Raw genomic sequence first — 27,462 nt, forward strand, 5'->3', positions numbered from 1 at the left:
GATCTCCTGGCAACGACACATACCGACGATGGAACTCACGGTGAATTACTCAATAACTTGCAAAGGACTTTGGGTGCTGCTGAAGTCGAAACTCTCATGCAAGAAATTGATGAAGACGAATTGGATTCTGCGCTATCACGAAGTCCGAAAAATAAATCGCCGGGACCCGACGGTCTCACTGCCGAATTTTATCTTACTTTCTGCGACAAATTAAAGCCCAAGTTGTTGAGTATGTTTAATGAAATTTTACGGCCTGATTTTAATGTTCCTCAGGCTCTCGTGGAAGGCATCGTGGTTTTAATCCCTAAACGCCCAATGTGCAGTTCTGTTGACGATTTTCGGCCGCTTACTTTACTGAACAGTGACTACAAAATTTTAGCACGTATTATTTCTAATAGATTGAAAATGTTGATGAATACTGTCATTGGTCAGTACCAGACCAGTGTAGGTGTCGGTAGGACGATCTTCCAAAATTTGTCTCAATACAGGGACGTTATAGCCATTGCAGATGCGTGCAAGATACGGTGTGCGCTAGTTTCCCTTGACTTTTCAAAGGCATTCGACAGAGTAAACCATCAGTTTCTCATCCGGACGATGCATGCCATGGGATTTCCACTACGTTTTATCAATCTTATACATGAGCTCCTTCGTAAAGGAGTAACTCGACTCATGGTGAATGGCCAGCTGAGCGCATCAATTAATATTACTAATTCAGTGCGACAGGGATGCCCTATGTCGATGGCCTTGTTTGCCATTGCCATTGAGCCTTTGCTTGTCACCTTGACACAGCGTCTACAAGGATTAACCATCCACGGCATTAAGATTGTTTGTACTGCATATGCGGATGACGTCGGATTTTTGGTCATGGACGAAGGTGAAGTCGAGGAAGCCCTTCAGATCGTCAAAAACTACGAACTTGTTGCGGGTGCGAAGTTGAATGCCAGGAAATCTGGCATTATGAACATAGGACGCGGCATCTCGCTGCACCATCACGGTCAGTTGCAACTAATTTCTAAAATGAAATGCCTTGGTATTGAGTACAGGAGCAACATACAGCACACAATTGCGGTGAACTATAGGAATCTCCTGGCAAGTATGCGTGCTTGCATGCAGACCCACTACCTAAGAAGCCTTGATGAACTGCAGAAAGTCACCTTCGCTAATGTCTACCTCACCTCAAAGATTAACTACGTTGCACAAGTACTGCCCATGCCACAGGAGACAGCGAAGCGTATGATGTCCGCTCTAGGCCATTTTGTCACACGTGGACACATTTTTAAAGTCAAGTACGATACGCTCACTCTCTCCACGACCGATGGAGGCTTAAATTTAACAGATGTTCGTTCCAAGTCACGAGCTTTGTACGTATGCACCACCTACAAACGGTGGAGGTCGTTACCGAACAGTCTAACGGCTCACTTGTTAACCGAAATAGCGCCGGGCTGCCTGCAGCCTCCCGTCTCTGTTCAACATATTCCGCCTGCGCTGACTCACTTTAAGAGCTTTTTCATTGAGTTCAGTTACGTACGGTCAACTCTCCCAGAAAATGAGCTTTCCGTGGTGAAGTTAGTTTATAATAAACTGCTGGCAACCAAGAACAGGAACAACATCGAACACAAATACCCCAATCATCGCTGGCCAGTGATATGGAAAAACATACATAGCCGTGATTTACCAACGTCAGTGAAAGCCTCTTGGTACAGGGTCGTGAACCGTAAAATAAGTACCAATTCACGACTTCATGCTCTACATTTGGCTGACTCACCTTTGTGCCTAACGTGCAACTTGCCTGATACTGATGAACATCGTTTTCTGTGCACCACTGTCCAAGCAGTTTGGCCATGCATTCGCCGAAAACTGGCTACGATTATGAGGACTTCCCAGCTTTGTATTAAACCTGAAGATTTCCTGTATCCGGATTCAGTGCCGTACCCGAACACCAAACGGAACTCTGTCAATTGGTTGAAGGGTCATTATGTTCATTATTTACAGACGCAAGAACCCAAGAGTGAGGCGGCGTTCTGTCTTTACCTGGCATTACAATTTCACATACTTTCACAGACGAGACATTACAGGAAACGATATGCGAATTTTTTAGAAGTCGTTCTTCGATGAAAGAAGTATTTTTTTTCTTTTCTTCATTCTACATTGCTTTGTTTTTCTTTCTTTTCTTCTTCAAATGTCACAGTGACGTATACTGAACAGTGTTACGACAAGGACTATTTTATTTTCTTCTGTTTTTCTAGCGGACCAGAGTTCCTTTTTCATTTTCTATAAAAAAATTATCCTTGGTTTGGAAATCGGAATAGTTCAGAAGAATAAGTAATTCAGAAATCATGGCAGATGAAGCCGACGCCGACGAAGGCGATTTATGGCGAGCGCAAGGCGGGGCTGAAGGGGAGGAAGGAGGCCCTCAAAAAAAAAAAAAAAAAAAAAAAAAAAAAAAAAAAAAAAAAAAAAAAAAAAAGTGTCGGTAGAATATAAGGCTCTTAATCCCAGGGTCGTGGGTTCGAGCCCCACGTGGGGAGGAACGGAATTTTGTTCCTCTGCAGATGTAACTTACCGTTTTTCTGATTAACGTGATGTAATGGAAATAGCAACTTTAAACTTTGCCTACGTCTCCGTCAGTCGCTACGAAACTGTATTTGAAGGTGAAGGTGATTTTGTAGACATGTGTGAAAGACATGTTCTGAAATGCAAGTGGTGTTATTTGGAGAGCACTTCCTTTACGTGTCAGATGTGTAGGCAAGCAGTAATGGGTCGCCATAGCTGCAAATATTAGACGGTAATATGAAGTGTTGTCAGCTGAAGTCTGATGATCCAGACGACCGTAAGGATGAAGTACGCAAAAGTACCGCTAGGCCGCGCCTCTTTAGCTCAGTGGCAGAGCACTGGTCTAGTAAACCAGCGGTCGTGAGTTCGATCCTCACAGGAGGCAGACGAATTTTGGATATCAGTTGCGCGTCGTGGCCTTATAGCAAACAGTATCTGGGATGACTAACAATTAGCGAGAGGCGTTTTATTAAGAATTACTCTCAGATGTGATTAAGGCGAATGGCGCAGATAAAGCATTTGCCAAAGCGGTACAGCATAAGGTGGGATGGGACAGTCTGAAATATATTTTATAGATGTATTTCTCACATATCTCAGAGCCTTCCGCGGTTGTCGTCGTCGTCGTCGTCGTCGTCGTCGCCGCCGCCACTTCTGCAGAAGTAGCAAATGGACATCGTAGCAAATGCGGCGAGGGACGCCCTGCCTTACATTTCCGAATGCACAAAGTGTGTGGTTTAGTTTCCCAGTCTATATTTGGTAGGTCTCGTAGCAGGTTGAATGTATCAAATGGGTGGGAAAGAGCAAGGGGCAGCGTCTGTGTAGAACGAAAACACAACTCCTCAGTGGTGTGAGCGTTTTGAGATGAGTCGTATATAAGTTCCACTTGTTTGTCAGTGACCGTGTGGCCTAATGGATAAGGCGTCGTACTTCGTATCCGAAGATTGCGTGTTTGATTCCTCTCTCGGTCGTGTTTTTCCAGATCTGAAAAAGAAACATACCGTTTTAGTGTAGCACTTGAGCAGTACGGAACCGTGTGTATGTTGCTGTTGACCATTTTCTGCTTGGAGATGCTCTTGAGCTTAAAACACGCACAACAAGACCGGTGTTAACTAGCGAATTGGTTTGCATATTGCCGTCGCCGCGTGTTTTTGACTGGCACTTGCACATCTAAAATAACGTCGGAAAGTAACTCGTTCGGCTTATGAGTCACGTCAAGTATGTGTGTTAATTTTGACGAAAATAGATCTGCAGATTGTCATGCAATTCTGTTACCTCTCAGAAATGATTATGAAATAAAAGTGAACTACGTGACGAGTGTGACGTTAGGAAAACATTAGGCAACATGGGGAGGTTCTGTATGGGACCAATCAACCCAAACGAGTACTGTGTGACGTGCTAACCGGCATATACTCACCGAGGCAGCGCGGCTAGCTCAGTCGGTAGAACATAAGGCTCTAAATCCGAGGGTCGTAGGTTCGAGCCCCACGTGGGGAGGAACGGAATTTTGTTCCTCTGCAGATGTCACTTACCGTTTTTCTGATTAACGTGATGTAATGGAAATAGCAACTTTAAACTTTGCCTACGTCTCCGTCAGTCGCTACGAAACTGTATTTGAAGGTGAAGGTGATTTTGTAGACATGTGTGAAAGACATGTTCTGAAATGCAAGTGGTGTTATTTGGAGAGCACTTCGTTTACGTGTCAGATGTGTAACCAAGCAGTAATGGGTCGCCATAGCTGCAAATATTAGACGGTAATATGAAGTGTTGTCAGCTGAAGTCTGATGATCCAGACGACCGTAAGGATGAAGTACGCAAAAGTACCGATAGGCCGCGCCTCTTTAGCTCAGTGGCAGAGCACTGGTCTAGTAAACCAGGGGTCGTGAGTTCGATCCTCACAGGAGGCAGACGAATTTTGGATATCAGTTGCGCGTCGTGGCCTTATAGCAAACAGTATCTGGGATGACTAACAATTAGCGAGAGGCGTTTTATTAAGAATTACTCTCAGATGTGATTAAGGCGAATGGCGCAGATAAAGCATTTGCCAAAGCGGTACAGCATAAGGTGGGATGGGACAGTCTGAAATATATTTTATAGATGTATTTCTCACATATCTCAGAGCCTTCCGCGGTTGTCGTCGTCGTCGTCGTCGTCGTCGTCGTCGTCGTCGTCGTCGTCGTCGTCGTCGCCGCCGCCGCCACTTCTGCAGAAGTAGCAAATGGACATCGTAGCAAATGCGGCGAGGGACGCCCTGCCTTACATTTCCGAATGCACAAAGTGTGTGGTTTAGTTTCCCAGTCTATATTTGGTAGGTCTCGTAGCAGGTTGAATGTATAAAATGGGTGGGAAAGAGCAAGGGGCAGCGTCTGTGTAGAACGAAAACACAACTCCTCAGTGGTGTGAGCGTTTTGAGATGAGTCGTATATAAGTTCCACTTGTTTGTCAGTGACCGTGTGGCCTAATGGATAAGGCGTCGGACTTCGTATCCGAAGATTGCGTGTTTGATTCCTCTCTCGGTCGTGTTTTTCCAGATCTGAAAAAGAAACATACCGTTTTAGTGTAGCACTTGAGCAGTACGAAACCGTGTGAATGTTGCTGTTGACCATTTTCTGCTTGGAGATGCTCTTCAGCTTAAAACACGCACAACAAGACCGGTGTTAACTAGCGAATTGGTTTGCATATTGCCGTCGCCGCGTGTTTTTGACTGGCACTTGCACATCTAAAATAACGTCGGAAAGTAACTCGTTCGGCTTATGAGTCACATCAAGTATGTGTGTTAATTTTGACGAAACTAGCTCTGCAGGTTGTCATGCAATTCTGTTACCTCTCAGAAATGATTATGAAATAAAAGTGAACTACGTGACGAGTGTGACGTTAGGAAAACATTAGGCAACATGGGGAGGTTCTGTATGGGACCAATCAACCCAAACGAGTACTGTGTGACGTGCTAACCGGCATATACTCACCGAGGCAGCGCGGCTAGCTCAGTCGGTAGAACATAAGGCTCTTAATCCCAGGGTCGTGTGTTCGAGCCCCACGTGGGGAGGAACGGAATTTTGTTCCTCTGCAGATGTAACTTACCGTTTTTCTGATTAACGTGATGTAATGGAAATAGCAACTTTAAACTTTGCCTACGTCTCCATCAGTCGCTACGAAACTGTATTTGAAGGTGAAGATGATTTTGTAGACATGTGTGAAAGACATGTTCTGAAATGCAAGTGGTGTTATTTGGAGAGCACTTCGTTTACGTGTCAGATGTGTAGGCAAGCAGTAATGGGTCGCCATAGCTGCAAATATTAGACGGTAATATGAAGTGTTGTCAGCTGAAGTCTGATGATCCAGACGACCGTAAGGATGAAGTACGCAAAAGTACCGCTAGGCCGCGCCTCTTTAGCTCAGTGGCAGAGCACTGGTCTAGTAAACCAGGGGTCGTGAGTTCGATCCCCACAGGAGGCAGACGAATTTTGGATATCAGTTGCGCGTCGTGGCCTTATAGCAAACAGTATCTGGGATGACTAACAATTAGCGAGAGGCGTTTTATTAAGAATTACTCTCGGATGTGATTAAGGCGAATGGCGCAGATAAAGCATTTGCCAAAGCGGTACAGCATAAGGTGGGATGGGACAGTCTGAAATATATTTTATAGATGTATTTCTCACATATCTCAGAGCCTTCCGCGGTTGTCGTCGTCGTCGTCGTCGTCGTCGTCGTCGTCGTCGCCGCCACTTCTGCAGAAGTAGCAAATGGACATCGTAGCAAATGCGGCGAGGGACGCCCTGCCTTACATTTCCGAATGCACAAAGTGTGTGGTTTAGTTTCCCAGTCTATATTTGGTAGGTCTCGTAGCAGGTTGAATGTATAAAATGGGTGGGAAAGAGCAAGGGGCAGCGTCTGTGTAGAACGAAAACACAACTCCTCAGTGGTGTGAGCGTTTTGAGATGAGTCGTATATAAGTTCCACTTGTTTGTCAGTGACCGTGTGGCCTAATGGCGTTTTCTGGCTTTAGCCGTCGCCGCGGTCGGACGTGCTTGTTGTTTACTCCGCGTACGTTAGCGCTATCGCCGGTGTTTGGTGTTTACGTGAAGTTAGCTGTACATTTTCGCTGTTATTTTTTGAGTGGTGTCTCTGATAAGTGTTTTTATAGTGCTTTCGTCCGTTCCACGTCTCGTGCTTCGCCGCAATTTCGGTGGTTGCCGGAATTTCGTCGGAACCGACGACCATGTCTGACACCGTCAGGAAGAATACTTTAGTCTTCTCGTTCGAGAAAGAAACACGGCCGGTCCAACCCACTGCGCTGGAAATCCACGATTGGCTGACTGAGGTAATCGGTATAAATTCTGACTCTGTTCATACCACGCAATTAGATGCTGAAAAATACTGTGTTTTTGTTAAATTTCTGAACTCAGTGACAGTCGATAAGTTGCTTGCAAAATGGGGTAATTCCGTCGAATTTGTTCATCGAGACGGTTCAAAAAGTAATGTCTCTGTACGAAAAGCTGATATCATGTACACCAATGTCAGGATTTTGAATGTTCCAATTGAAATTGATAATCAGTTGATCAAGGACGCTCTATCTAAATATGGCGAAGTTAAATCTATCTATAACGAAAGATGGTCGAAGCTATACAAGATACAGTGTTTTAATGGCATTAGATCCGTTGAAATGGAGGTGAAAGCCAACATTCCGTCCCATATATCCGTTGCAGGCCATAAAGCACATGTTGTGTATTCTGGTCAGGAGCGCACGTGCAATATTTGCAATGAGACAGGTCATTTCCGACAAGATTGTCCGCGCCGTGTCTTTGTTCTTCGGAACAATCTAACACAGCGTCAAAAACTGACCCTCAGCGATGTCTTACCAAATAGCACTTCCCTTCTTTCGGTTAACGACAGTGGTGCATGTACTTCTGCAGTGCCCGCCATAACTACTACGGAGTTCCCTCCCCTGAGCGTCATTACATCACACCCTTCTGTTCCCGATTGCGATCTCCAGAATAAGAAGCGACCGTTGGAAACGACCGATGACGGCTCGGACAGCGAGTCCGCCCGTAATTCGCCTTCCACCCGCAAGCAGAAGCAGTGTAATGCGGATGTGCTCGAGGAAACAAACAGTACATGTATTGACGTGACGACAGCCGCTGAGGCAACCCGGCCGCTGTCGGCGGCTGAACAGGTACAAACGGTCCACGGAGGGGACGCAGTAACGATTGTCGCGGAGACGGGAGAGGCGCACTCCGAAGCACAAGAGGTGACGGAGCGGAACCCAACTCAAGAACTTACAGACCCACAAACCGCCGACTCAGTCAGTGCTCTGGAGCTAGTGACGGAAGAACAAGGAAATGGCACTCGTAAAAAGGACGCTGTTGAGGCAGCTTCGGTCACAACGGTGGTAAAGATAGACAATCCGAATGACGGCGCGTTGAACCAAGATGTCCGAAGACGCCGACTCAAACCGCAACCTAATCTCAAAGCTTCCCGTAACCAAAGCAAACAACAACCAGCACAAGAGGAAGCGACGGCCAAGAACGTCTTGTATGAAATCATCACGGAAAGACCTAAGGAGGTACCTTCAAGTGACATTAGTGATGCAAAGCCCCTCGGTAAAACTAAAACCCGAGATGTTCGGAATCCTGCACCAAAATGAGGCTGTACGATGAAAAAAAAAAAAGGATTTTGTTGAACCAGTTTCATTTCTAATTGTACTACTGTCTTAGTCATCTTTCAGAGGAACCAGATGAAGTGTTTACCGAGCTTCAAATACTGACTATTCTTTTAGATGTTTGTTTAAGCAGAGTCGTTTCTCCCTTCTAGAAGCTGCACATCTCTTTTTTTTATTAATATTTTGTTATCTTTTTAATCACTTATTTACTTTTTATGCAAACTAAATGTCCCAGGCATATACAATTACGACTATCAATATTAACAGGATTACATCCGTGACTAAAGTTACAGCGCTCAAGGATTATTTATATGAGTCAGGGACGGACATTGCTTTCCTACAGGAAGTAGTGCTGACTAATCTTACAGTGCCTGGATATTTGGCGATTTTAAATGTCTCACTTGACACCAACGTCGGTACAGCAATTTTAGTCAGGGAGGGGATTCCTGTCTCGGATATCGAGAGGTTGGACTCCGGCAGAGCGATAGGTATAAAAGTCTTTGGTTCTACCCTTATCAATCTGTATGCCCCTTCTGGCACATCCAATAGAATGGAAAGAGCACAGTTCTATAAAGAAGAAATCATTTATTTATTACGGAAAAACCCAAAAGATCTTATAATAGGCGGTGATTTTAATTGTGTGATAAATAAGAAAGACCAGGTTCCGAATTTTAATAACTGCAATGAACTGAAGCGTTTCGTCACTGTTTTACAGCTTAAAGATGCTTGGGAAATAATGTATCCCACATTTGTGGCATTTACATTCCTAGGTCCTCACTCACGTAGCAGGATCGACAGACTCTACATATCGCAAAGTCTAGTTAGCTCCTTCATTAAAGCAGAGACGATTCCAGTTTACTTTTCTGATCATAGCTCCGTGCTAGCTTCCATCAACCTTACTGCGCAACCCACTCGCCGTTTTAGAAGTTCATGGCACCTTAATACGTCACTGATGCAGGACGACGGATTAGAAGAAAGTTTGACAGAAGCGTGGGCATTGTGCCTCCGCTCTGCAGATAGACACGTCTCAGTACTAGACTGGTGGTGCAACAGGGCAAAGCCTAAACTGAGAAAAGTTCTCATCCAGTATACTGTACAACGATCGAAAGACTTGAAAAATTCCATAGAATTTTATTATACCGTGCTGCGAAATTTATATGAGCAGGCAAACACTTCCAACGTCCGTCTGGCAGATATCAAGCAAACTAAGGCCAAATTGCTCAGTCTTAAAAGACAGCAGATGGAGGGTCTGAAATTAAAATCCAAGGCTAAGACAGTCGTGGAGGATGAACATGCTTCCTTGTACCATCTACTGAAGCACGAAAGAAACAGGAGACGCACCTTCATTGATGGACTTCAGTCTGAAACTGGCGAGACACTCATGACTCAGAGAGACATCGTCAATGCAGTGCACAAATATTACGAAGACCTATACACTGCCAACCCGGTATGTGAAGAGTCCTTCGATGAGTTCCTTAGTTCCATAGCTCCACAGGTCTCGGACGAGGAAAACGAAGACCTTCTCGTTGAGTGTACTAACGAAGATATCCACAGAATCATCTGTAAATCTCCTCTGAGGAAATCGCCGGGACCGGATGGTTTGCCTGTTGAATTTTATAAACGATACTGGCCACTGATTGGTGACATGTTTACCCGAATGACGAACGAGGTGCTTCAGGGAAAGCATTTACCTGCTGTTTTTAAAGAGAGCACAATAGTACTAATCCCAAAAAATGCTGCAAAAAGAAACCTCAACATCTTTCGTCCTATCTCCCTGTTAAACTCCGATTATAAAATCATCGGCAGAATTTTAAACAACAGACTCTCACAGTTGGCCAAAAAGATAGTAAGTCCATACCAGTCCTGTGTGCCTACCAAGAGCATTTTCAAAAGCATAGCTGAATATAGAGATATAATTGCAATCACTGCTGTGACCACCATAAAATGTGCTATCATGTTTATTGACTTCCAGAAAGCATTTGATCGTGTGGATCATAGATTCCTTAGTGCCACACTGAACAAAATAGGTTTTAATGAGCGAGTCGTAAGTGTGATCAGAAATGTTGCAACAGGCATCAGCGCTTGTATATCAGTTAACTGCCAGAGGACAAAGCAGATTCAGATCAGGCGCGGCGTTCCTCAAGGAAGCCCCCTCTCCATGTTCCTATTCGTGCTTTCATTAGAACCTTTCCTCCGCAGTGTTCATGCCACTCTAACTGGCATCACATTATCTGGTCACCGAACAGTCATAAACGCCTATGCCGATGATGTCGGAGTCGTCCTGCGAAATCCCGACGACATTTTGAAATTGGAAACGCTAATTAAAAAGTACTGTAGAGTCTCCGGAGCAGGTGTCAACGCAAACAAAAGCAAACTCCTAAACCTGCGGGGTTTTCAACATACCACCTTAGCCTGGGCCACAATGGTCACCCAATGCAAAGCACTAGGAATAACACTGACACCTTGTCCGTTAAAGATGGCAGCTATCAATTGGAGAAATACGTCGGGACAACTTCTTGGAACAACAAGAGAAAACCTCCACCGTAACATGAACCAAGTTCAGAGGGTGATTTTCATTAACCACTGCATTCTCTCCAGGAGTTACTTTATAGCACAGATCTTCCCACTACCGAAAATGATTGGAAAAAAGATAATGTCTACCATTGCCAGCTATCTTTGGAGAGGGGATATATTCAGAGTCGACGCAAAAACTGCGACCTTAGATCCCAGGAATGGAGGTTTGGGGTTAGTTGACATCAGAAATAAGGCGTCTGCGCTTTTTATAAAAAGGACCGCCACTATCCTTAGCGACCACGCTGATAGCATTACAACTAAATTATTTGAAGTTGTCAGGCCTGCCAGTTTACAGGCGCCGGTGAATGTGCAAAACATAAATAACCGGCTCCAGTACGTTCGTGTATATTTTGTGGAATTCAGCTATCTCGGCGGTGTCATCATCAACTCACGACGGATCACGGCCCGCGATATTCTGTGCCATCGAAAGAAAATGGAGGGGAGAAACAAATTGGAAAGTAAATACCCACACACTGATTGGGACGCCATATGGAAAAATATTAATATGCGTGGTCTACCATCGGACGTCAAGTCAGCGTGGTATAAAACAGTGAATGAGACCGTAAGCACCAATGAAAGGTTACATGCAATCGGCGTTAGCGACACGAACCTATGTCTCAAATGTAAATTGATCGACACGTTAGTGCACAGATTCACGTGCGGTGGCAATCTACAACTCTGTAATTGGATTAGGGAACAACTGGCTTTTCTTACGAGATCTTCGGTGGAAAATTTTCCCCCTGTTACATTCCTCAGGCCTCAGACTTGCTATTTTCCAGCAGCAAAAAACAACTCGGTCCATTGGTTAATGGGACACTATGTGAATTACGTAATTAATCACCTGGGAAATGACAATTCCACTGATTTTTACATGTACTTGAAGTGTGCTTTTTATAACGCCCTGAAATATAAAGACCACAAGAAAAACTACGGCAATATGCTTAAAATTGTATTCGAGCGACTGGGCATTGGTTGACAAGCCAACGAGATAAACAAAAATCGTTTATTTAAGCGAAACGACGCTTAAACAAAAACAATTGGGGAGAAGTACAATTTTACAGTTTCATATTACAATCACTTATCCTCTGCTGGCAAAGAAGGCTATTTTGTTTATTGCACAGAAGAAGCCGAAGCCGAAAGCCAGTATCGCAGGGTTAAAGATAAATTGTTTTCTTATACATTCATTTTATGACTGAGAAGGAAGTCTCATTTGTTTCCATGGAAGGGAACATACTTTTTTTATTATTATTATTAATCTCAAGAAGGAAAGGAGGCTATGGAATTAGTGCCTTAACATAAAATTCCTTCTTCACATTCCATGAAGATTTTTCTTTTACAATAAAAAAATAACAAACAAACAAAAATAATAATAATAACAATAAAAAAACTAAACAGAAATTAAAAAAAATAATATACAGGTTCAGGGTCCACTACTTCCTACAACTTTATTATATATTACAAAGAAGTATGCTAGGTTGCCGAGAAGCAGTGGATGAGAGAAAAAAAAAAAAAAAAAAAAAAAAAAAGCACTAAAGCTATAACCTTCAATCTCTATTGCCTCGGCATGACATAAATTTTTTGTTTCAAATGAAGCATCTTTTGGTTCAGGATTTCGAAGGCAAAACAGCATATATCTACGTATACACAAGATGTAAAATTTCTTATTGAAAACTATGATAAAGACATGCCTCAGCAACAGGACTGGGTGGAGACATCGCGGCCAGGCCTCGAGAATTTGACCCCTGCCCGCTTTGCCTCCGCCTGCCTCATGCTGCTTATATAAAAAAAAAAAAAACTGTGAACAACAGCAAACTGTAGCCAGAGAGTGGAGCCGAAAGGCGCATTTCGCAGTCGAGCCACGTTATCCCACAAGCTGTGCACTAGGACAAGAAATTGCAGACCGCAAACTTTTGGTGGCCTGACGGTCGTCGCCGATCGTAAGGGCGAAACAGTCGAGAGATTTGGAGAACGGCAATGTGGACACTCCCAGCAACAAAAAAAAAAAAAAAAAAAAAAAAAAAAAAAAAAAAAAAAAAAAAAAAAAAAAGGATAAGGCGTCGGACTTCGTATCCGAAGATTGCGTGTTTGATTCCTCTCTCGGTCGTGTTTTTCCAGATCTGAAAAAGAAACATACCGTTTTAGTGTAGCACTTGAGCAGTACGAAACCGTGTGAATGTTGCTGTTGACCATTTTCTGCTTGGAGATGCTCTTCAGCTTAAAACACGCACAACAAGACCGGTGTTAACTAGCGAATTGGTTTGCATATTGCCGTCGCCGCGTGTTTTTGACTGGCACTTGCACATCTAAAATAACGTCGGAAAGTAACTCGTTCGGCTTATGAGTCACATCAAGTATGTGTGTTAATTTTGACGAAACTAGCTCTGCAGGTTGTCATGCAATTCTGTTACCTCTCAGAAATGATTATGAAATAAAAGTGAACTACGTGACGAGTGTGACGTTAGGAAAACATTAGGCAACATGGGGAGGTTCTGTATGGGACCAATCAACCCAAACGAGTACTGTGTGACGTGCTAACCGGCATATACTCACCGAGGCAGCGCGGCTAGCTCAGTCGGTAGAACATAAGGCTCTTAATCCCAGGGTCGTGTGTTCGAGCCCCACGTGGGGAGGAACGGAATTTTGTTCCTCTGCAGATGTAACTTACCGTTATTCTGATTAACGTGATGTAATGGAAATAGCAACTTTAAACTTTGCCTACGTCTCCGTCAGTCGCTACGAAACTGTATTTGAAGGTGAAGGTGATTTTGTAGACATGTGTGAAAGACATGTTCTGAAATGCAAGTGGTGTTATTTGGAGAGCACTTCGTTTACGTGTCAGATGTGTAGCCAAGCAGTAATGGGTCGCCATAGCTGCAAATATTAGACGGTAATATGAAGTGTTGTCAGCTGAAGTCTGATGATCCAGACGACCGTAAGGATGAAGTACGCAAAAGTACCGCTAGGCCGCGCCTCTTTAGCTCAGTGGCAGAGCACTGGTCTAGTAAACCAGGGGTCGTGAGTTCGATCCTCACAGGAGGCAGACGAATTTTGGATATCAGTTGCGCGTCGTGGCCTTATAGCAAACAGTATCTGGGATGACTAACAATTAGCGAGAGGCGTTTTATTAAGAATTACTCTCAGATGTGATTAAGGCGAATGGCGCAGATAAAGCATTTGCCAAAGCGGTACAGCATAAGGTGGGATGGGACAGTCTGAAATATATTTTATAGATGTATTTCTCACATATCTCAGAGCCTTCCGCGGTTGTCGTCGTCGTCGTCGTCGTCGTCGTCGCCGCCACTTCTGCAGAAGTAGCAAATGGACATCGTAGCAAATGCGGCGAGGGACGCCCTGCCTTACATTTCCGAATGCACAAAGTGTGTGGTTTAGTTTCCCAGTCTATATTTGGTAGGTCTCGTAGCAGGTTGAATGTATCAAATGGGTGGGAAAGAGCAAGGGGCAGCGTCTGTGTAGAACGAAAACACAACTCCTCAGTGGTGTGAGCGTTTTGAGATGAGTCGTATATAAGTTCCACTTGTTTGTCAGTGACCGTGTGGCCTAATGGCGTTTTCTGGCTTTAGCCGTCGCCGCGGTCGGACGTGCTTGTTGTTTACTCCGCGTACGTTAGCGCTATCGCCGGTGTTTGGTGTTTACGTGAAGTTAGCTGTACATTTTCGCTGTTATTTTTTGAGTGGTGTCTCTGATAAGTGTTTTTATAGTGCTTTCGTCCGTTCCACGTCTCGTGCTTCGCCGCAATTTCGGTGGTTGCCGGAATTTCGTCGGAACCGACGACCATGTCTGACACCGTCAGGAAGAATACTTTAGTCTTCTCGTTCGAGAAAGAAACACGGCCGGTCCAACCCACTGCGCTGGAAATCCACGATTGGCTGACTGAGGTAATCGGTATAAATTCTGACTCTGTTCATACCACGCAATTAGATGCTGAAAAATACTGTGTTTTTGTTAAATTTCTGAACTCAGTGACAGTCGATAAGTTGCTTGCAAAATGGGGTAATTCCGTCGAATTTGTTCATCGAGACGGTTCAAAAAGTAATGTCTCTGTACGAAAAGCTGATATCATGTACACCAATGTCAGGATTTTGAATGTTCCAATTGAAATTGATAATCAGTTGATCAAGGACGCTCTATCTAAATATGGCGAAGTTAAATCTATCTATAACGAAAGATGGTCGAAGCTATACAAGATACAGTGTTTTAATGGCATTAGATCCGTTGAAATGGAGGTGAAAGCCAACATTCCGTCCCATATATCCGTTGCAGGCCATAAAGCACATGTTGTGTATTCTGGTCAGGAGCGCACGTGCAATATTTGCAATGAGACAGGTCATTTCCGACAAGATTGTCCGCGCCGTGTCTTTGTTCTTCGGAACAATCTAACACAGCGTCAAAAACTGACCCTCAGCGATGTCTTACCAAATAGCACTTCCCTTCTTTCGGTTAACGACAGTGGTGCATGTACTTCTGCAGTGCCCGCCATAACTACTACGGAGTTCCCTCCCCTGAGCGTCATTACATCACACCCTTCTGTTCCCGATTGCGATCTCCAGAATAAGAAGCGACCGTTGGAAACGACCGATGACGGCTCGGACAGCGAGTCCGCCCGTAATTCGCCTTCCACCCGCAAGCAGAAGCAGTGTAATGCGGATGTGCTCGAGGAAACAAACAGTACATGTATTGACGTGACGACAGCCGCTGAGGCAACCCGGCCGCTGTCGGCGGCTGAACAGGTACAAACGGTCCACGGAGGGGACGCAGTAACGATTGTCGCGGAGACGGGAGAGGCGCACTCCGAAGCACAAGAGGTGACGGAGCGGAACCCAACTCAAGAACTTACAGACCCACAAACCGCCGACTCAGTCAGTGCTCTGGAGCTAGTGACGGAAGAACAAGGAAATGGCACTCGTAAAAAGGACGCTGTTGAGGCAGCTTCGGTCACAACGGTGGTAAAGATAGACAATCCGAATGACGGCGCGTTGAACCAAGATGTCCGAAGACGCCGACTCAAACCGCAACCTAATCTCAAAGCTTCCCGTAACCAAAGCAAACAACAACCAGCACAAGAGGAAGCGACGGCCAAGAACGTCTTGTATGAAATCATCACGGAAAGACCTAAGGAGGTACCTTCAAGTGACATTAGTGATGCAAAGCCCCTCGGTAAAACTAAAACCCGAGATGTTCGGAATCCTGCACCAAAATGAGGCTGTACGATGAAAAAAAAAAAAAAGGATTTTGTTGAACCAGTTTCATTTCTAATTGTACTACTGTCTTAGTCATCTTTCAGAGGAACCAGATGAAGTGTTTACCGAGCTTCAAATACTGACTATTCTTTTAGATGTTTGTTTAAGCAGAGTCGTTTCTCCCTTCTAGAAGCTGCACATCTCTTTTTTTTATTAATATTTTGTTATCTTTTTAATCACTTATTTACTTTTTATGCAAACTAAATGTCCCAGGCATATACAATTACGACTATCAATATTAACAGGATTACATCCGTGACTAAAGTTACAGCGCTCAAGGATTATTTATATGAGTCAGGGACGGACATTGCTTTCCTACAGGAAGTAGTGCTGACTAATCTTACAGTGCCTGGATATTTGGCGATTTTAAATGTCTCACTTGACACCAACGTCGGTACAGCAATTTTAGTCAGGGAGGGGATTCCTGTCTCGGATATCGAGAGGTTGGACTCCGGCAGAGCGATAGGTATAAAAGTCTTTGGTTCTACCCTTATCAATCTGTATGCCCCTTCTGGCACATCCAATAGAATGGAAAGAGCACAGTTCTATAAAGAAGAAATCATTTATTTATTACGGAAAAACCCAAAAGATCTTATAATAGGCGGTGATTTTAATTGTGTGATAAATAAGAAAGACCAGGTTCCGAATTTTAATAACTGCAATGAACTGAAGCGTTTCGTCACTGTTTTACAGCTTAAAGATGCTTGGGAAATAATGTATCCCACATTTGTGGCATTTACATTCCTAGGTCCTCACTCACGTAGCAGGATCGACAGACTCTACATATCGCAAAGTCTAGTTAGCTCCTTCATTAAAGCAGAGACGATTCCAGTTTACTTTTCTGATCATAGCTCCGTGCTAGCTTCCATCAACCTTACTGCGCAACCCACTCGCCGTTTTAGAAGTTCATGGCACCTTAATACGTCACTGATGCAGGACGACGGATTAGAAGAAAGTTTGACAGAAGCGTGGGCATTGTGCCTCCGCTCTGCAGATAGACACGTCTCAGTACTAGACTGGTGGTGCAACAGGGCAAAGCCTAAACTGAGAAAAGTTCTCATCCAGTATAGTGTACAACGATCGAAAGACTTGAAAAATTCCATAGAATTTTATTATACCATGCTGCGAAATTTATATGAGCAGGCAAACACTTCCAATGTCCGTCTGGCAGATATCAAGCAAACTAAGGCCAAATTGCTCAGTCTTAAAAGACAGCAGATGGAGGGTCTGAAATTAAAATCCAAGGCTAAGACAGTCGTGGAGGATGAACATGCTTCCTTGTACCATCTACTGAAGCACGAAAGAAACAGGAGACGCACCTTCATTGATGGACTTCAGTCTGAAACTGGCGAGACACTCATGACTCAGAGAGACATCGTCAATGCAGTGCACAAATATTACGAAGACCTATACACTGCCAACCCGGTATGTGAAGAGTCCTTCGATGAGTTCCTTAGTTCCATAGCTCCACAGGTCTCGGACGAGGAAAACGAAGACCTTCTCGTTGAGTGTACTAACGAAGATATCCACAGAATCATCTGTAAATCTCCTCTGAGGAAATCGCCGGGACCGGATGGTTTGCCTGTTGAATTTTATAAACGATACTGGCCACTGATTGGTGACATGTTTACCCGAATGACGAACGAGGTGCTTCAGGGAAAGCATTTACCTGCTGTTTTTAAAGAGAGCACAATAGTACTAATCCCAAAAAATGCTGCAAAAAGAAACCTCAACAACTTTCGTCCTATCTCCCTGTTAAACTCCGATTATAAAATCATCGGCAGAATTTTAAACAACAGACTCTCACAGTTGGCCAAAAAGATAGTAAGTCCATACCAGTCCTGTGTGCCTACCAAGAGCATTTTCAAAAGCATAGCTGAATATAGAGATATAATTGCAATCACTGCTGTGACCACCATAAAATGTGCTATCATGTTTATTGACTTCCAGAAAGCATTTGATCGTGTGGATCATAGATTCCTTAGTGCCACACTGAACAAAATAGGTTTTAATGAGCGAGTCGTAAGTGTGATCAGAAATGTTGCAACAGGCATCAGCGCTTGTATATCAGTTAACTGCCAGAGGACAAAGCAGATTCAGATCAGGCGCGGCGTTCCTCAAGGAAGCCCCCTCTCCATGTTCCTATTCGTGCTTTCATTAGAACCTTTCCTCCGCAGTGTTCATGCCACTCTAACTGGCATCACATTATCTGGTCACCGAACAGTCATAAACGCCTATGCCGATGATGTCGGAGTCGTCCTGCGAAATCCCGACGACATTTTGAAATTGGAAACGCTAATTAAAAAGTACTGTAGAGTCTCCGGAGCAGGTGTCAACGCAAACAAAAGCAAACTCCTAAACCTGCGGGGTTTTCAACATACCACCTTAGCCTGGGCCACAATGGTCACCCAATGCAAAGCACTAGGAATAACACTGACACCTTGTCCGTTAAAGATGGCAGCTATCAATTGGAGAAATACGTCGGGACAACTTCTTGGAACAACAAGAGAAAACCTCCACCGTAACATGAACCAAGTTCAGAGGGTGATTTTCATTAACCACTGCATTCTCTCCAGGAGTTACTTTATAGCACAGATCTTCCCACTACCGAAAATGATTGGAAAAAAGATAATGTCTACCATTGCCAGCTATCTTTGGAGAGGGGATATATTCAGAGTCGACGCAAAAACTGCGACCTTAGATCCCAGGAATGGAGGTTTGGGGTTAGTTGACATCAGAAATAAGGCGTCTGCGCTTTTTATAAAAAGGACCGCCACTATCCTTAGCGACCACGCTGATAGCATTACAACTAAATTATTTGAAGTTGTCAGGCCTGCCAGTTTACAGGCGCCGGTGAATGTGCAAAACATAAATAACCGGCTCCAGTACGTTCGTGTATATTTTGTGGAATTCAGCTATCTCGGCGGTGTCATCATCAACTCACGACGGATCACGGCCCGCGATATTCTGTGCCATCGAAAGAAAATGGAGGGGAGAAACAAATTGGAAAGTAAATACCCACACACTGATTGGGACGCCATATGGAAAAATATTAATATGCGTGGTCTACCATCGGACGTCAAGTCAGCGTGGTATAAAACAGTGAATGAGACCGTAAGCACCAATGAAAGGTTACATGCAATCGGCGTTAGCGACACGAACCTATGTCTCAAATGTAAATTGATCGACACGTTAGTGCACAGATTCACGTGCGGTGGCAATCTACAACTCTGTAATTGGATTAGGGAACAACTGGCTTTTCTTACGAGATCTTCGGTGGAAAATTTTCCCCCTGTTACATTCCTCAGGCCTCAGACTTGCTATTTTCCAGCAGCAAAAAACAACTCGGTCCATTGGTTAATGGGACACTATGTGAATTACGTAATTAATCACCTGGGAAATGACAATTCCACTGATTTTTACATGTACTTGAAGTGTGCTTTTTATAACGCCCTGAAATATAAAGACCACAAGAAAAACTACGGCAATATGCTTAAAATTGTATTCGAGCGACTGGGCATTGGTTGACAAGCCAACGAGATAAACAAAAATCGTTTATTTAAGCGAAACGACGCTTAAACAAAAACAATTGGGGAGAAGTACAATTTTACAGTTTCATATTACAATCACTTATCCTCTGCTGGCAAAGAAGGCTATTTTGTTTATTGCACAGAAGAAGCCGAAGCCGAAAGCCAGTATCGCAGGGTTAAAGATAAATTGTTTTCTTATACATTCATTTTATGACTGAGAAGGAAGTCTCATTTGTTTCCATGGAAGGGAACATACTTTTTTTATTATTATTATTAATCTCAAGAAGGAAAGGAGGCTATGGAATTAGTGCCTTAACATAAAATTCCTTCTTCACATTCCATGAAGATTTTTCTTTTACAATAAAAAAATAACAAACAAACAAAAATAATAATAATAACAATAAAAAAACTAAACAGAAATTAAAAAAAATAATATACAGGTTCAGGGTCCACTACTTCCTACAACTTTATTATATATTACAAAGAAGTATGCTAGGTTGCCGAGAAGCAGTGGATGAGAGAAAAAAAAAAAAAAAAAAAAAAAAGCACTAAAGCTATAACCTTCAATCTCTATTGCCTCGGCATGACATAAATTTTTTGTTTCAAATGAAGCATCTTTTGGTTCAGGATTTCGAAGGCAAAACAGCATATATCTACGTATACACAAGATGTAAAATTTCTTATTGAAAACTATGATAAAGACATGCCTCAGCAACAGGACTGGGTGGAGACATCGCGGCCAGGCCTCGAGAATTTGACCCCTGCCCGCTTTGCCTCCGCCTGCCTCATGCTGCTTATATAAAAAAAAAAAACTGTGAACAACAGCAAACTGTAGCCAGAGAGTGGAGCCGAAAGGCGCATTTCGCAGTCGAGCCACGTTATCCCACAAGCTGTGCACTAGGACAAGAAATTGCAGACCGCAAACTTTTGGTGGCCTGACGGTCGTCGCCGATCGTAAGGGCGAAACAGTCGAGAGATTTGGAGAACGGCAATGTGGACACTCCCAGCAACAAAAAAAAAAAAACAAAAAAAAAAAAAAAAATGGATAAGGCGTCGGACTTCGTATCCGAAGATTGCGTGTTTGATTCCTCTCTCGGTCGTGTTTTTCCAGATCTGAAAAAGAAACATACCGTTTTAGTGTAGCACTTGAGCAGTACGAAACCGTGTGAATGTTGCTGTTGACCATTTTCTGCTTGGAGGTGCTCTTCAGCTTAAAACACGCACAACAAGACCGGTGTTAACTAGCGAATTGGTTTGCATATTGCCGTCGCCACGTGTTTTTGACTGGCACTTGCACATCTAAAATAACGTCGGAAAGTAACTCGTTCGGCTTATGAGTCACATCAAGTATGTGTGTTAATTTTGACGAAACCAGCTCTGCAGGTTGTCATGCAATTCTGTTACCTCTCAGAAATGATTATGAAATAAAAGTGAACTACGTGACGAGTGTGACGTTAGGAAAACATTAGGCAACATGGGGAGGTTCTGTATGGGACCAATCAACCCAAACGAGTACTGTGTGACGTGCTAACCGGCATATACTCACCGAGGCAGCGCGGCTAGCTCAGTTGGTAGAACATAAGGCTCTTAATCCCAGGGTCGTGGGTTCGAGCCCCACGTGGGGAGGAACGGAATTTTGTTCCTCTGCAGATGTAACTTACCGTTTTTCTGATTAACGTGATGTAATGGAAATAGCAACTTTAAACTTTGCCTACGTCTCCGTCAGTCGCTACGAAACTGTATTTGAAGGTGAAGGTGATTTTGTAGACATGTGTGAAAGACATGTTCTGAAATGCAAGTGGTGTTATTTGGAGAGCACTTCGTTTACGTGTCAGATGTGTAGCCAAGCAGTAATGGGTCGCCATAGCTGCAAATATTAGACGGTAATATGAAGTGTTGTCAGCTGAAGTCTGATGATCCAGACGACCGTAAGGATGAAGTACGCAAAAGTACCGCTAGGCCGCGCCTCTTTAGCTCAGTGGCAGAGCACTGGTCTAGTAAACCAGGGGTCGTGAGTTCGATCCTCACAGGAAGCAGACGAATTTTGGATATCAGTTGCGCGTCGTGGCCTTATAGCAAACAGTATCTGGGATGACTAACAATTAGCGAGAGGCGTTTTATTAAGAATTACTCTCAGATGTGATTAAGGCGAATGGCGCAGATAAAGCATTTGCCAAAGCGGTACAGCATAAGGTGGGATGGGACAGTCTGAAATATATTTTATAGATGTATTTCTCACATATCTCAGAGCCTTCCGCGGTTGTCGTCGTCGTCGTCGTCGTCGCCGCCGCCGCCACTTCTGCAGAAGTAGTAAATGGACATCGTAGCAAATGCGGCGAGGGACGCCCTGCCTTACATTTCTGAATGCACAAAGTGTGTGGTTTAGTTTCCCAGTCTATATTTGGTAGGTCTCGTAGCAGGTTGAATGTATCAAATGGGTGGGAAAGAGCAAGGGGCAGCGTCTGTGTAGAACGAAAACACAACTCCTCATTGGTGTGAGCGTTTTGAGATGAGTCGTATATAAGTTCCACTTGTTTGTCAGTGACCGTGTGGCCTAATGGATAAGGCGTCGGACTTCGTATCCGAAGATTGCGTGTTTGATTCCTCTCTCGGTCGTGTTTTTCCAGATCTGAAAAAGAAACATACCGTTTTAGTGTAGCACTTGAGCAGTACAAAACCGTGTGAATGTTGCTGTTGACCATTTTCTGCTTGGAGATGCTCTTCAGCTTAAAACACGCACAACAAGACCGGTGTTAACTAGCGAATTGGTTTGCATATTGCCGTCGCCGCGTGTTTTTGACTGGCACTTGCACATCTAAAATAACGTCGGAAAGTAACTCGTTCGGCTTATGAGTCACATCAAGTATGTGTGTTAATTTTGACGAAACTAGCTCTGCAGGTTGTCATGCAATTCTGTTACCTCTCAGAAATGATTATGAAATAAAAGTGAACTACGTGACGAGTGTGACGTTAGGAAAACATTAGGCAACATGGGGAGGTTCTGTATGGGACCAATCAACCCAAACGAGTACTGTGTGACGTGCTAACCGGCATATACTCACCGAGGCAGCGCGGCTAGCTCAGTCGGTAGAACATAAGGCTGTTAATCCCAGGGTCGTGGGTTCCAGCCCCACGTGGAGAGGAGCGGAATTTTGTTCCTCTGCAGATGTAACTTACCGTTTTTCTGATTAACGTGATGTAATGGAAATAGCAACTTTAAACTTTGCCTACGTCTCCGTCAGTCGCTACGAAACTGTATTTGAAGGTGAAGGTGATTTTGTAGACATGTGTGAAAGACATGTTCTGAAATGCAAGTGGTGTTATTTGGAGAGCACTTCGTTTACGTGTCAGATGTGTAGCCAAGCAGTAATGGGTCGCCATAGCTGCAAATATTAGACGGTAATATGAAGTGTTGTCAGCTGAAGTCTGATGATCCAGACGACCGTAAGGATGAAGTACGCAAAAGTACCGCTAGGCCGCGCCTCTTTAGCTCAGTGGCAGAGCACTGGTCTAGTAAACCAGGGGTCGTGAGTTCGATCCTCACAGGAGGCAGACGAATTTTGGATATCAGTTGCGCGTCGTGGCCTTATAGCAAACAGTATCTGGGATGACTAACAATTAGCGAGAGGCGTTTTATTAAGAATTACTCTCAGATGTGATTAAGGCGAATGGCGCAGATAAAGCATTTGCCAAAGCGGTACAGCATAAGGTGGGATGGGACAGTCTGAAATATATTTTATAGATGTATTTCTCACATATCTCAGAGCCTTCCGCGGTTGTCGTCGTCGTCGTCGTCGTCGTCGTCGTCGTCGTCGTCGTCGTCGTCGTCGTCGTCGTCGTCGTCGCCGCCGCCGCCACTTCTGCAGAAGTAGCAAATGGACATCGTAGCAAATGCGGCGAGGGACGCCCTGCCTTACATTTCCGAATGCACAAAGTGTGTGGTTTAGTTTCCCAGTCTATATTTGGTAGGTCTCGTAGCAGGTTGAATGTATCAAATGGGTGGGAAAGAGCAAGGGGCAGCGTCTGTGTAGAAGGAAAACACAACTCCTCAGTGGTGTGAGCGTTTTGAGATGAGTCGTATATAAGTTCCACTTGTTTGTCAGTGACCGTGTGGCCTAATGGATAAGGCGTCGGACTTCGTATCCGAAGATTGCGTGTTTGATTCCTCTCTCGGTCGTGTTTTTCCAGATCTGAAAAAGAAACATACCGTTTTAGTGTAGCACTTGAGCAGTACGAAACCGTGTGAATGTTGCTGTTGACCATTTTCTGCTTGGAGATGCTCTTCAGCTTAAAACACGCACAACAAGACCGGTGTTAACTAGCGAATTGGTTTGCATATTGCCGTCGCCGCGTGTTTTTGACTGGCACTTGCACATCTAAAATAACGTCGGAAAGTAACTCGTTCGGCTTATGAGTCACATCAAGTATGTGTGTTAATTTTGACGAAACTAGCTCTGCAGGTTGTCATGCAATTCTGTTACCTCTCAGAAATGATTATGAAATAAAAGTGAACTACGTGACGAGTGTGACGTTAGGAAAACATTAGGCAACATGGGGAGGTTCTGTATGGGACCAATCAACCCAAACGAGTACTGTGTGACGTGCTAACCGGCATATACTCACCGAGGCAGCGCGGCTAGCTCAGTCGGTAGAACATAAGGCTCTTAATCCCAGGGTCGTGGGTTCGAGCCCCACGTGGGGAGGAACGGTATTTTGTTCCTCTGCAGATGTAACTTACCGTTTTTCTGATTAACGTGATGTAATGGAAATAGCAACTTTAAACTTTGCCTACGTCTCCGTCAGTCGCTACGAAACTGTATTTGAAGGTGAAGGTGATTTTGTAGACATGTGTGAAAGACATGTTCTGAAATGCAAGTGGTGTTATTTGGAGAGCACTTCGTTTACGTGTCAGATGTGTAGCCAAGCAGTAATGGGTCGCCATAGCTGCAAATATTAGACGGTAATATGAAGTGTTGTCAGCTGAAGTCTGATGATCCAGACGACCGTAAGGATGAAGTACGCAAAAGTACCGCTAGGCCGCGCCTCTTTAGCTCAGTGGCAGAGCACTGGTCTAGCAATCCAGGGGTCGTGAGTTCGATCCTCACAGGAGGCAGACGAATTTTGGATATCAGTTGCGCGTCGTGGCCTTATAGCGAACAGTATCTGGGATGACTAACAATTAGCGAGAGGCGTTTTATTAAGAATTACTCTCAGATGTGATTAAGGCGAATGGCGCAGATAAAGCATTTGCCAAAGCGGTACAGCATAAGGTGGGATGGGACAGTCTGAAATATATTTTATAGATGTATTTCTCACATATCTCAGAGCCTTCCGCGGTTGTCGTCGTCGTCGTCGCCGCCACTTCTGCAGAAGTAGCAAATGGACATTGTAGCAAATGCGGCGAGGGACGCCCTGCCTTACATTTCCGAATGCACAAAGTGTGTGGTTTAGTTTCCCAGTCTATATTTGGTAGGTCTCGTAGCAGGTTGAATGTATCAAATGGGTGGGAAAGAGCAAGGGGCAGCGTCTGTGTAGAACGAAAACACAACTCCTCATTGGTGTGAGCGTTTTGAGATGAGTCGTATATAAGTTACACTTGTTTGTCAGTGACCGTGTGGCCTAATGGATAAGGCGTCGGACTTCGTATCTGAAGATTGCGTGTTTGATTCCTCTCTCGGTCGTGTTTTTCCAGATCTGAAAAAGAAACATACCGTTTTAGTGTAGCACTTGAGCAGTATGAAACCGTGTGAATGTTGCTGTTGACCATTTTCTGCTTGGAGGTGCTCTTCAGCTTAAAACACGCACAACAAGACCGGTGTTAACTAGCGAATTGGTTTGCATATTGCCGTCGCCACGTGTTTTTGACTGGCACTTGCACATCTAAAATAACGTCGGTAAGTAACTCGTTCGGCTTATGAGTCACATCAAGTATGTGTGTTAATTTTGACGAAACCAGCTCTGCAGGTTGTCATGCAATTCTGTTACCTCTCAGAAATGATTATGAAATAAAAGTGAACTACGTGACGAGTGTGACGTTAGGAAAACATTAGGCAACATGGGGAGGTTCTGTATGGGACCAATCAACCCAAACGAGTACTGTGTGACGTGCTAACCGGCATATACTCACCGAGGCAGCGCGGCTAGCTCAGTTGGTAGAACATAAGGCTCTTAATCCCAGGGTCGTGGGTTCGAGCCCCACGTGGGGAGGAACGGAATTTTGTTCCTCTGCAGATGTAACTTACCGTTTTTCTGATTAACGTGATGTAATGGAAATAGCAACTTTAAACTTTGCCTACGTCTCCGTCAGTCGCTACGAAACTGTATTTGAAGGTGAAGGTGATTTTGTAGACATGTGTGAAAGACATGTTCTGAAATGCAAGTGGTGTTATTTGGAGAGCACTTCGTTTACGTGTCAGATGTGTAGCCAAGCAGTAATGGGTCGCCATAGCTGCAAATATTAGACGGTAATATGAAGTGTTGTCAGCTGAAGTCTGATGATCCAGACGACCGTAAGGATGAAGTACGCAAAAGTACCGCTAGGCCGCGCCTCTTTAGCTCAGTGGCAGAGCACTGGTCTAGTAAACCAGGGGTCGTGAGTTCGATCCTCACAGGAAGCAGACGAATTTTGGATATCAGTTGCGCGTCGTGGCCTTATAGCAAACAGTATCTGGGATGACTAACAATTAGCGAGAGGCGTTTTATTAAGAATTACTCTCAGATGTGATTAAGGCGAATGGCGCAGATAAAGCATTTGCCAAAGCGGTACAGCATAAGGTGGGATGGGACAGTCTGAAATATATTTTATAGATGTATTTCTCACATATCTCAGAGCCTTCCGCGGTTGTCGTCGTCGTCGTCGTCGTCGCCGCCGCCGCCACTTCTGCAGAAGTAGTAAATGGACATCGTAGCAAATGCGGCGAGGGACGCCCTGCCTTACATTTCCGAATGCACAAAGTGTGTGGTTTAGTTTCCCAGTCTATATTTGGTAGGTCTCGTAGCAGGTTGAATGTATCAAATGGGTGGGAAAGAGCAAGGGGCAGCGTCTGTGTAGAACGAAAACACAACTCCTCATTGGTGTGAGCGTTTTGAGATGAGTCGTATATAAGTTCCACTTGTTTGTCAGTGACCGTGTGGCCTAATGGATAAGGCGTCGGACTTCGTATCCGAAGATTGCGTGTTTGATTCCTCTCTCGGTCGTGTTTTTCCAGATCTGAAAAAGAAACATACCGTTTTAGTGTAGCACTTGAGCAGTACGAAACCGTGTGAATGTTGCTGTTGACCATTTTCTGCTTGGAGATGCTCTTCAGCTTAAAACACGCACAACAAGACCGGTGTTAACTAGCGAATTGGTTTGCATATTGCCGTCGCCGCGTGTTTTTGACTGGCACTTGCACATCTAAAATAACGTCGGAAAGTAACTCGTTCGGCTTATGAGTCACATCAAGTATGTGTGTTAATTTTGACGAAACTAGCTCTGCAGGTTGTCATGCAATTCTGTTACCTCTCAGAAATGATTATGAAATAAAAGTGAACTACGTGACGAGTGTGACGTTAGGAAAACATTAGGCAACATGGGGAGGTTCTGTATGGGACCAATCAACCCAAACGAGTACTGTGTGACGTGCTAACCGGCATATACTCACCGAGGCAGCGCGGCTAGCTCAGTCGGTAGAACATAAGGCTGTTAATCCCAGGGTCGTGGGTTCCAGCCCCACGTGGAGAGGAGCGGAATTTTGTTCCTCTGCAGATGTAACTTACCGTTTTTCTGATTAACGTGATGTAATGGAAATAGCAACTTTAAACTTTGCCTACGTCTCCGTCAGTCGCTACGAAACTGTATTTGAAGGTGAAGGTGATTTTGTAGACATGTGTGAAAGACATGTTCTGAAAT

General features: G+C 44.2%; 8 non-coding genes across 8 annotated transcripts; all 8 read left to right on the top strand.

Annotated features, from left to right (window-relative positions):
- The first annotated feature begins 2,866 nt into the window (after window positions 1-2,866).
- Window positions 2,867-2,938, top strand: Trnat-agu (transfer RNA threonine (anticodon AGU)). The gene has a single exon. It is a non-coding gene; the product is annotated as a tRNA-Thr (tRNA).
- A 1,447-nt stretch (window positions 2,939-4,385) lies between these two features.
- Trnat-agu (transfer RNA threonine (anticodon AGU)) lies at window positions 4,386-4,457 on the top strand. Its single transcript has one exon. It is a non-coding gene; the product is annotated as a tRNA-Thr (tRNA).
- A 1,477-nt stretch (window positions 4,458-5,934) lies between these two features.
- Window positions 5,935-6,006, top strand: Trnat-agu (transfer RNA threonine (anticodon AGU)). The gene has a single exon. It is a non-coding gene; the product is annotated as a tRNA-Thr (tRNA).
- A 7,745-nt stretch (window positions 6,007-13,751) lies between these two features.
- Trnat-agu (transfer RNA threonine (anticodon AGU)) lies at window positions 13,752-13,823 on the top strand. The gene has a single exon. It is a non-coding gene; the product is annotated as a tRNA-Thr (tRNA).
- A 7,712-nt stretch (window positions 13,824-21,535) lies between these two features.
- Window positions 21,536-21,607, top strand: Trnat-agu (transfer RNA threonine (anticodon AGU)). Its single transcript has one exon. It is a non-coding gene; the product is annotated as a tRNA-Thr (tRNA).
- A 1,444-nt stretch (window positions 21,608-23,051) lies between these two features.
- Window positions 23,052-23,123, top strand: Trnat-agu (transfer RNA threonine (anticodon AGU)). Its single transcript has one exon. It is a non-coding gene; the product is annotated as a tRNA-Thr (tRNA).
- A 1,489-nt stretch (window positions 23,124-24,612) lies between these two features.
- On the top strand, window positions 24,613-24,684 carry Trnaa-agc (transfer RNA alanine (anticodon AGC)). The gene has a single exon. It is a non-coding gene; the product is annotated as a tRNA-Ala (tRNA).
- A 1,432-nt stretch (window positions 24,685-26,116) lies between these two features.
- Window positions 26,117-26,188, top strand: Trnat-agu (transfer RNA threonine (anticodon AGU)). The gene has a single exon. It is a non-coding gene; the product is annotated as a tRNA-Thr (tRNA).
- The last annotated feature ends 1,274 nt before the right edge of the window (window positions 26,189-27,462 follow it).

The sequence above is a fragment of the Schistocerca gregaria genome, chromosome 4 (genome assembly GCF_023897955.1).
Source record: "Schistocerca gregaria isolate iqSchGreg1 chromosome 4, iqSchGreg1.2, whole genome shotgun sequence".
Lineage (NCBI taxonomy): Eukaryota > Metazoa > Arthropoda > Insecta > Orthoptera > Acrididae > Schistocerca > Schistocerca gregaria.